Source organism: Zalophus californianus, chromosome 2 (genome assembly GCF_009762305.2).
Source record: "Zalophus californianus isolate mZalCal1 chromosome 2, mZalCal1.pri.v2, whole genome shotgun sequence".
In the NCBI taxonomy this organism is placed as follows: Eukaryota; Metazoa; Chordata; class Mammalia; order Carnivora; family Otariidae; genus Zalophus; species Zalophus californianus.
The window spans coordinates 196890898-196900899 of record NC_045596.1 but is presented as its reverse complement, the minus strand read 5'-3'; the positions used below and the strand labels follow the sequence as shown (position 1 = coordinate 196900899).

Genomic DNA, 10002 nt, shown 5'->3' with positions numbered 1-10002 from the left:
CATCAGAGAAAGAAGAAATCATGGAATATTTACAGGTTGTGACTTGGAAGAACATGTGCCTTCTGGATAGGCAAGGCCAGCATTTGAACTGCCTTCTCCCTACAGTCCGTGCACCAAACCAAACATCTTTGATAAAAGATACCTACAAAAACCTAGACAAACTTTATACTCAATGGTGACATACTGAAAGCTTCCCCTCAGGATCCCTAAATGAAACCCAAAAAATGCCTCCTAGTGCCATTCTATTCAACTTTGTGCTACACGTTCTGGCCAGCACCACTGAGCAAGAAAAAGAAACAAAAATGCAATAAGATTGGAAAAAAAGAAATAAAGCTGTCATTCTGGCAGACATGACTGTGAAAGAAATAAATCTCAATACATCTACATATAAATTATTAAAATTAGTGAGCTTAACAAGGTCAATATATGGGGGAGAGGAGCAAGATGGCGGAGGAGTAGGAGACCTGCATTTCGTCGGGTCTCAGGAATTCAGATGGATAGGGATCAAACCATTCTCAACACCTACGAACTCAACAGGAGATCGAACAGGAGAGTAGCAACAACTCTCTGAACAGAGAAGCGACCACTTTCTGGAAGGTAGGACGTGCGGAGAAGTGAATCCGAGGCGATATTTGGGAGGATAGATGGCGGGGGAGGGGGCCTCCGTCGGCCGCTTCTGGCAAGTGCTAGAACCGCGGAGCACAAAATCGGACCTTTTAGAAGTCGGCTCCACGGAGGGACGTCGCTCCAGTGGCTAAGTGGGGGGTGGAATCCTCCTGGGACAGTGTGGTCTCAGGACCCTCGGGGTCACAGAAAGACCGGGGGTGCCTGAGTGCGGCAGAGCTCCCAGGGATCGGAGCGGGGAAGCCGGCTGCAGAGACGGAGCCGAGGCGCGGGCTCTCAGCTCAGGGTTGCCATAAACTGTGATCGGTGACAGCTGGCCACTGCTCCTCCAGCAGGGACCCAACAAGTGGCAGATCGGGGAGACTCCCCTTCCTCCCCCGGGAGGAGCGGTGTGGGAGCGCACCGCGGGGATCTGCTGGGTTTGGTGCCAGAGATAGAAATGCTCGGTCACAGGCCGGGTGAGTGCGGAGTGCGGCCGGAGACCGGGGACACGGGAGTGACTGCTTTTCTCTGGGGGCGCACTGAGGAGCAGGGCCCCGAGTTCGTGCCTCCTCTGGGGCGGAGATTGGGAGGCCGCCATTTTCACTGCCGTCCTCCAAAGCTGTACTGAGAGCTTGCAGGGAACAAAAGCTCCTGAGAGCAAACCCGAGCAGCTTGCTTAGCCTGGACCGACAAGGGCGGGGCAATTCCGCCTCCGGCAAAGACATTTGGGAAACACGGCAACAGGCCCCTCCCCCAGAAGATCAGCATGAACAGCCAGTCAGCCAAGACCAAGTTAACCGATCAAGGAGAACGGGAGAACTCCAGCGCTAGGGGAATACTGCACATAGAATTCATGGCTTTTTTCCCATGATTCATTAGTCTTTCAAAGTTAATTTTTTCAACTGTCTTTTTTTTTTAATTTTTCTTTTCCCCTTTTTCAACCAACACCTTATCAATCCCTTTTCTAAAAAGTATTTTTTATTTTTCATTTTTAGATTCACGTTCTATCCCTTCATAGTAGTTACCCTTATTTTTGGTGTATATATATATATATATATATGTATATATATATATATATATAACTTGTTCTCTCTTTAAAATTTTGGGATACAATTCCTTCTAAAAGATCAAAATATACCCTAAATCTCTAGTGTATGGCTTTTTTCTAGTCTCCTGCCTGATCACATTCTCTCTCTTTTTTTAAATCCTCTTCATTCTTTTTTTCAACCAACTTCTTATCTTATCAATTCCTTTTATAAAATCTTTTATAATTTTCATCTTTACAGTCATATTCCATCCCGTCATTGTATTAACCCTTATTTTTGTACACATATAAGTTTTTCTTTCTTTAAAATTTTGGGAGGCAGTTTCTTCTAACAGACCAAAATACTCCCAAAATCTAGTGTGTGGCACTGATCTATGCACCAGCCTGATCATATTTGATCATATTCTGTTTTTGTTTTGTTTTGTTTTTGTTTGTTTTTTATCTTTTTCTTTTTCTTTTCTTTTTTCTTTCTTTCCCTTTCTTTTCTGCCAGTTTCAGGTCTTTTCTGATTTGTTTAGTGTATATTTTCTGGGGACGGAGTTACCCTGTTAGCTTTCTTTCTCTCATTCATCTATTCTCCTCTGGACAAAATGACAAGATGGAAAAAAATCACCTCAACAAAAAGAACAAGAGGCAATACCGACTGCCAGGGACCTAATCAATACGGACATTGGTAAGATGTTGGAACTAGAGTTCAGAATGATGATTTTAAAGATACCAGCTGGGCTTAAAAAAAGCATGGAAGTTATTAGAGAAACCCTTTCTGGAGAAATAAAAGAACAAGAATCTAACCAAGATGAAATCAAAAAGGCTATTAATGAGGTGCAATCGAAAATGGAGGCTCTAACTGCTAGGATAAATGAGGCAGAAGAGAGAATTATTGATATAGAAGACCAAATGATGGAAAATAAAGAAGCTGAGAAAAAGATAAACAACTACTGGATCACAAGGGCAGAATTTGGGAGATAAGTGATACCAGCAGATGAAAAAACATTAGAATAATTGGGATCCCAGAAGAAGAAGAAAGAGAGAGAGGGGCAGAAGGTATATTGGAGCAAATTAGAGCAGAGAACTTCCCTAATGTGGGGAAGGAAACAGGCATCAAAATCCAGGAGGCACAGAGAACCCCTCTCAAAATCAATAAAAATGGGTCAACACCCCGACATCTAGTAGTAAAACTTACGAGTCTCAGAGACAAAGAGAAAATCCTGAAAGCAGCTCGGGAGAAGAGATGTAACCTACGATGGTGGAAACATTAGATTGGCAACAGACCTATCCACAGAGACCTGGCAGGCCAGAAAGGACTGGCATGATATATTCAGAGCACTAAATGAGAAAAATATGCAGCCAAGAATACTATATCCAGCTAGGCTGGCATTGAAAATGGAAGAAGAGATAAAAATCTTCCAGGACAAACAAAAACTAAAGGAGTTTGCAAACACGAAACCAGCCCTACAAGAAATATTGAAAGGGGTCCTCCAAGCAAAGAGAGAGCCTAAAAGCAACATAGAACAGAAAGGAACACAGACAATATACAGTAACAGTCACCTTACAAGCAATACAATGGCACTAAATTCATACCTTTCAATAGTTACCCTGAATGTAAATGGGCTCAATGCCCCACTCAAAAGACACAGGCTATCAGATTGGATAAAAAAACAAGACCCATCGATATGCTGTCTGCAAGAGACTCATTTTAGACCCAAAGACACCCCCAGATTGAAAGTGAGGCGGTGGAAAACAATTTACCATGCTAATGGACACCAAAAGAAAGCTGGGGTGGCAATCCTTATATCAGACAAATTAGATTTTAAACCAAAGACTGTAATAAGAGAGGAGGAAGGACACTATATCCTACTTAAAGGGTCTATCCAACAAGAAGATCTAACAATTGTAAATATCTATGCCCCTAACATGGGAGCACCCAATTTTATAAGCCAATTAATAACAAAAGCAAAAAAACACATCAACAACAATACAATAAGAGTGGGGACTTTAACAGCCCCCTGACTGAAATGGACAGATCATCTAAGCAAAAGATCAACAAGGAAATAAAGACTTTAAATGACACACTGGACCTCATGGACTTCACAGATATATTCAGAACATTCCATCCTAAAGCAACAGAGTACACTTTCTTCTCTAGAGTCCATGGAACATTCTCCAGAATAGATCACATCCTAGGTCACATATCAGGTCTCAACTGGTATCAAAAGATTGGGTTCCATCCCTGCATATTTTCAGACCACAATGCTTTGAAACTAGAACTCAATCACAAGAGGAAAGTCGGAAAGAACTCAAATACATGGAGGCTAAAGAGCATCCTACTAAAGAATGAATAGGTCAACCAGGAAATTAAAGAAGAATTAAAAAAATTCATGGAAACTGATGAAAATGAAAACGACAACTGTTCAAAATCTTTGGGATACAGCAAAGGCAGTCCTAAGAGGAAAGTATATAGCAATACAAGCCTTTCTCAAGAAACAAGAAAGGTCTCAAATACACAACCTAACCCTACACCTAAAGGAGCTGGAGAAAGAACAGCAAAGAAAGCCTAAAGCCAGCAGAAGAAGAGAGATAATAAAGATCAGAGCAGAAGTTAATGAAATAGAAACCAAAAGAAGAGTAGAACAGATCAACGAAACTAGGAGCTTGTTCTCTGAAAGAATTAACAAGATTGATAAACCCCTGGCCAGACTTATCAAAAAGAAAAGAGAAATGACCCAAATCAACAAAATCATGAATGAAAGAGGAGAGTTCACAACCAACACCAAAGAAATACAAACAATTCTAAGAACGTATTATGAGCAACTCTATGCCAGCAAATTAGATAACCTGGAAGAAATGGATGCATTCCTAGAGATGTATCAACTACCAAAACTGAACCAGGAAGAAATAGAAAACCTGAACAGACCTATAACCACTAAGGAAATTGAAGCAGTCATCAAAAATCTCCCAAAAAACAAAAGCCCAGGGCCAGATGGCTTCCCAGGGGAATTCTACCAAACATTTCAAGAAGAATGAATACCTATTCTTCTGAAACTTTCCAAACAATAGAAATGGAAGGAAAATTTCCAAACTCGTTTTATGAGACCACCATTACCTTGATCCCCAAACCAGACAAAGACCCCATCAAAAAGGAGAATTACAGACCAATATCCTTGATGAACATGGATGCAAAAATTCTCACCAAAACACTAGCCAATAGGATCCAACAGTACATTAAAAGCATTACTCACCACGACCAAGTGAGATTTATCCCTGGGCTGCAAGTTTGGTTCAACTCCACAAATCAATCAATGTGATACAATACATTAATAAAAGAAAGAACAAGAACCATATGATCCTTTCAATAGATGCAGAAAAAGCATTTGACAAAGTACAGCATCCTTTCTTGATCAAAACTCTTCAGAGTATAGGGATAGAGGGTACATACCTCAATATCATAAAAGCCATCTATGAAAAACCTACAGTGAATATCTACTCAATGGGGAAAAATTGAGCACTTTCCGCCTAAGGTCAGGAACACGGCAGGGATGTCCACTCTCACCACTGCTATTCAACATAGTATTAGACGTCCTAGGCACAGCAATCAGATAACAAAAAGAAGTCAAAGGCATCCAAATCGGCAAAGAAGAAGTCAAACTCTCACTCTTTGCAGATGATATGATACTTTATGTGGAAAACCCAAAAGACTCCACCCCAAAATTGCTAGAAAGTCGATTCCATTTACATTTGCACCCAAAACCATAAGATACCTAGGAATAAATCTAACTAGAGAGACAAAGAATCTGTGCTCAGAAAACTATAAAATACTCATGAAAGAAATTGAAGAATACACAAAGAAATGGAAAAACGTTCCATGCTCATGGATTGGATGAACAAATATTGTGAAGACGTCAATGCTACCTAGAGCATTCTACACATTCAATGCAATCCCTACCACTTTTTTCAAAGAAATGGAACAAATCATCCTAAAATTTGTGTGGAACCAGAAGAGACCCCGAATAGCCAGAGGAATCTTGAAAAAGAAAAACAAAGCTGGTGGCATCACAATTCCAGACTTCAAGCTCTATTACAAAGCTGTCATCATCAAGACAGTATGGTACTGGCACAAAAACAGACACATAGATCAATGGAACAGAATCGAGAGCCCAGAAATGGACCCTCAACTCTATGGTCAACTCATCTTCGACAAAGCAGAAAAGAATGTCCAGTGGAAAAAAGACAGTCTCTTCAACAAATGGTGTTGGGAAAATTGGACAGCCACATGCAGAAGAATGAAACTGGACCATTTCCTTACACCACACAAAAATAGACTCAAAATGGTTGAGACCTCAGTGTGAGACAGGAGGCCATCAACATCTTAAAGGAGAACACAGGCAGCAACCTCTTTGACCTCAGCCACAGCAACTTCTTCCTAGAAACATCGCCAAAGGCAAGGGAAGCAAGGGCAAAAACTATTGGGACTTGATCAAGATGAAAAGCTTTTGCACAGCAAAAGAAACAGTCAACAAAACCAAAAGACAACCGACAGAATGGGAGAAAATATTTGCAAATGACATATCAGATAAAGGGCTAGTATCCAAAATCTGTAAAGAACTTATCAAACTCAACACCCAAAGAACAAATGATCCAATCAAGAAATGGGCAGAAGACATGAACAAACATTTTTCCAAAGAAGACATCCAAATGGCCAACAGACACATGAAAAAGTGCTCAACATCGCTCAGCATTAGGGAAATCCAAATCAAAACCTCCATGAGATACCACCTCACACCAGTCAGAATGGCTAAAAATAACAAGTCAGGAAATGACAGATGTTGGCAGGGATGCGGAGAAAGGGGAACACTTTGGTCCCACTGTTGGTGGGAATGCAAGCTGGTGCAGCCACTCTGGAAAACAGTATGGAGGTTCCTCAAAAAGTTGAAAATAGAGCTACCATATGATCCAGCAATTGCACTACTGGGTATTTACCCCAAAGATACAAATGTAGGGATCCAAAGGGGTACGTGCACCCCGATGTTTATAGCAGCAATGTCCACAATAGCCAAACTGTGGAAAGAGCCAAGATGTCCATCGACAGATGACTGGATAAAGAAGAAGTTGTATATATATATATACACAATAGAATATTATGCAGCCATCAAAAGGAAGGAAATCTTGCCATTTACAATGATGTGGATGGAATTGGAGGGTGTTATGCTGAGTGAAATAAGTCAAACAGAGAAAGACATGTATCATATGACCTCACTGATATGACGAATTCTTTTTCTTTTTAAGAACATCTTAAAGTTTTAATCCTTTCTTTACATGTTACCTAGGCCAATTTTGATTAAGAAAACTGTAGAAAGTTAGTAACTGCCACAAGCAAATGCCAGGCAGTGACTCGTGTCAATTTTCCACAGAGTCCTGCTTTGTGGGGTCTCTGCTAACACTTGCTGGAATCAGTCATGGCAGAGTTTAGTCCACATGTTGCTTCTCCCCATATTTCTTTGTAAACTCTTCAGCATTCTTAAAGAATTTTTTACAGTCCTTAGAGTTTTCTTCAGCTAGGTCAGCCCGAAGTGTGTGCTTGGGCTTGGGGTCATTCACCAGTCATGAGGGACTGAATTACTTGGTCAGTTTTGGTTTCTGGCTTCCAGTTTTCAGCACTAATTACTGGCAGACAGGCCTGACCCTTTTCATCGATGTTCGGGTGATAGATCTTTGTTTTAAATGTGATCTTCGGTGGTTTGAATGGGTACTCTGCTGGAAAGTTGATTTCGATTCTGAAGTCCCCCTTATCATATGGAGGGTTGTCAGGAACAATAAGCCCTCGCCAAGTCAATAAATTAGCTTCATCAACCTGGATATTATAGAAGTTTTCATTCCACATTTTCGGATTTCTTCAAGCTCCTTCATCAGCCTCCTGCTGGCCGCCATCTTGGATCCAGTGCTGCTGCTTTCCCCCTGATATGAGGAATTTTTAATCTAAGGAAACAAACTGAGGTTGCTGAAGTGGTGGGGGGTGGGAGGGAGGGGGTGTCTGGGTGATAGACATCGGGGAGGGTATGTGCTATGGTGAGCACTGTGAATTACACAAGACTGTTGAATCACAGATCTGTACCTCTGAAACAAATAATACATTATATGTTAAAAAAAAAAAAGATAGTAGGAAGGGAAAAATGAAGGGGGGGAAATCGGAGGAGGAGACAAACCATGAGAGACTATGGACTCAGAAACAAACTGAGGGTTCTAGAGGGGAGAGGGGTGGGGGATGGGTTAGCCTGGTGATGGGTATTAAAGAGGGCATGTTCTTTTTTTTTTTTAAGATTTTATTTATTTATTTGAGAGAGAGAGAGAATGAGATAGAAAGCACGAGAGGGAAGAGGGTCAGAGGGAGAAGCAGACTCCCTGCTGAGCAGGAAGCCCGATGTGGGACTCGATCCCGGGACTCCAGGATCATGACCTGAGGCGAAGGCAGTCACTTAACCAACTGAGCCACCCAGGCGCCCAGTCTCTCTGCTTTCTGAAAGGGAAACTGGAAGGCCTGTGGTCAGATGCCTTCCCTGGGTCAGATCTGGTTGAGCTGTTCAGGAGCTCAAAACCTGATTCTTTTTTGGGGGGGGTTTGGTTTGTGTTTATATTCCTATGATCACCTTTATTTTTTCCAACCATCTTCCATGGTCAATGTCAGTGAAGTAAAAACCAGCTGTTAGGGCAGCCCAGGCGGTCAGCTCACTTGTTTTCAAGCTGATGGTTTTTGGCACCTGGTCCCAGCACGGCACTGGGACCTTGTAGAACCCTCCCATTGTAGAATTCTGGGTGGTCTTGAGGTCCTTCCCAGGAATAAATGGTGCCAGGCATTGCACTGAAGGGAGGGAATATCAGGAAGATAGCATGCTGGAACTGGGGAGATTCGGAGACTTTCCTTTGCTGAAAAATGCAGATGCAAACATTTCCACGCACGGGAAGCCAAGCTGGTTCGTCCCGCACTGGGACTCCGCTGAGGTGGCAGCGAGTCAGGGATGTGTCACCCACCCAGACATGGAGTTTACTGGGTCAGGAGATGGAGGGTGGCCTGGACTCGAATTTCTCTTCTTCCCTCCAAATGCCTGCTGGAGAAAATCTGATGTATCGTGTGTGAGTCAGGCTGAGTGTTTCTGCTTCTGGGGAAGGGCGTTGTAGTCCCGGCCCTCCATCTTCCCTGCTGGTTTTAATTGTCAAAGAGGGCATGTTCTGCATGGAGCACTGGGTGTTATACGCAAACAGTGAATCATGGAACACTACATCAAAAACTAATGATGTAATGTATGGTGATTAACACAACATAATATAAAAAACAGGTCAATATACAAAAATCTTATTTTTATTCATTAGCAACAAAAATTTAGAAATACAATTTTTAAAAGATACTATTTAAAGGGGCTCAAAAATATCTATGTCTAGGGAGAAATACATAAAGTTATCTATAAGACTACCACACAGGAAACAAAACATTACTGAGAGAAATTTTAAAAGCAAAATAGATGTTCCTGAAAAATAAAATTTAACCTGGGAAAGATGAGAATTCTTATTCTCCCCTGAATTATTTACAGATTCAATACAATTTCAATTAAACTCCTGGTAGATTTTTCCATGCAAACTGATTCTAAATTTTATTTAAAAAAAAGAACAATGTCAAGATTAAATAAGACACTCTTGAATGAACAGGAAGGTGGGTTTACCATATGTAAAGATCTGATAGAAAGATTTGATTAAAATGGGTGGTATCTCTACAAGTTTAAGCGAATAAATGAGAATAGATTTTACAAACAGATCCAATCATATATAAAAACATGAGTTAGAAAAAAAAACTGGCGCTGCACAGCAGAGAGGAGAAAGTTCTTTCAATAAATACTTTTTGGTTAAATATATACACATATATTTAAAGAAGAAGAATTTCATCTCTATCTCACACCACTAACAAAATTACTTTAGACTTTAGATCTAAATGTGAAATGCAAAACACAAAACAATAAAGCTCCAAAAAACATAACAGAGATTAGTATCTTTCTAATCTTGACATAGGGAAAGAATAAGACACCGAATAAAGCAAAAAACACAACATAAATTATTTAGAAATTAGACCCCATTAAAATTAAGAACTTCTGCTCATGAAAAATACACTATTACAAAAATGAAAAGGCAGGCCATCGAGTATAGAAAAATATCTGCAAAACACTCCATTGACAATAGAACACTATGCAGGAAATAGTAAGAACCCCTAGAAATCAATAGGAAAAAGATAGATAACCCAAAAGCAAAATGGGTGAGAGAATTAATGAACAGGTACTTCACAACTGAGAATATTCAAATACTCAAAATTC

General features: G+C 40.7%; 1 pseudogene; it reads right to left on the bottom strand.

Annotated features, from left to right (window-relative positions):
• Positions 1-7114: 7114 nt before the first annotated feature.
• LOC113925302 lies at positions 7115-7576 on the bottom strand (annotated as a pseudogene).
• Between the last annotated feature and the right edge of the window lie 2426 nt (positions 7577-10002).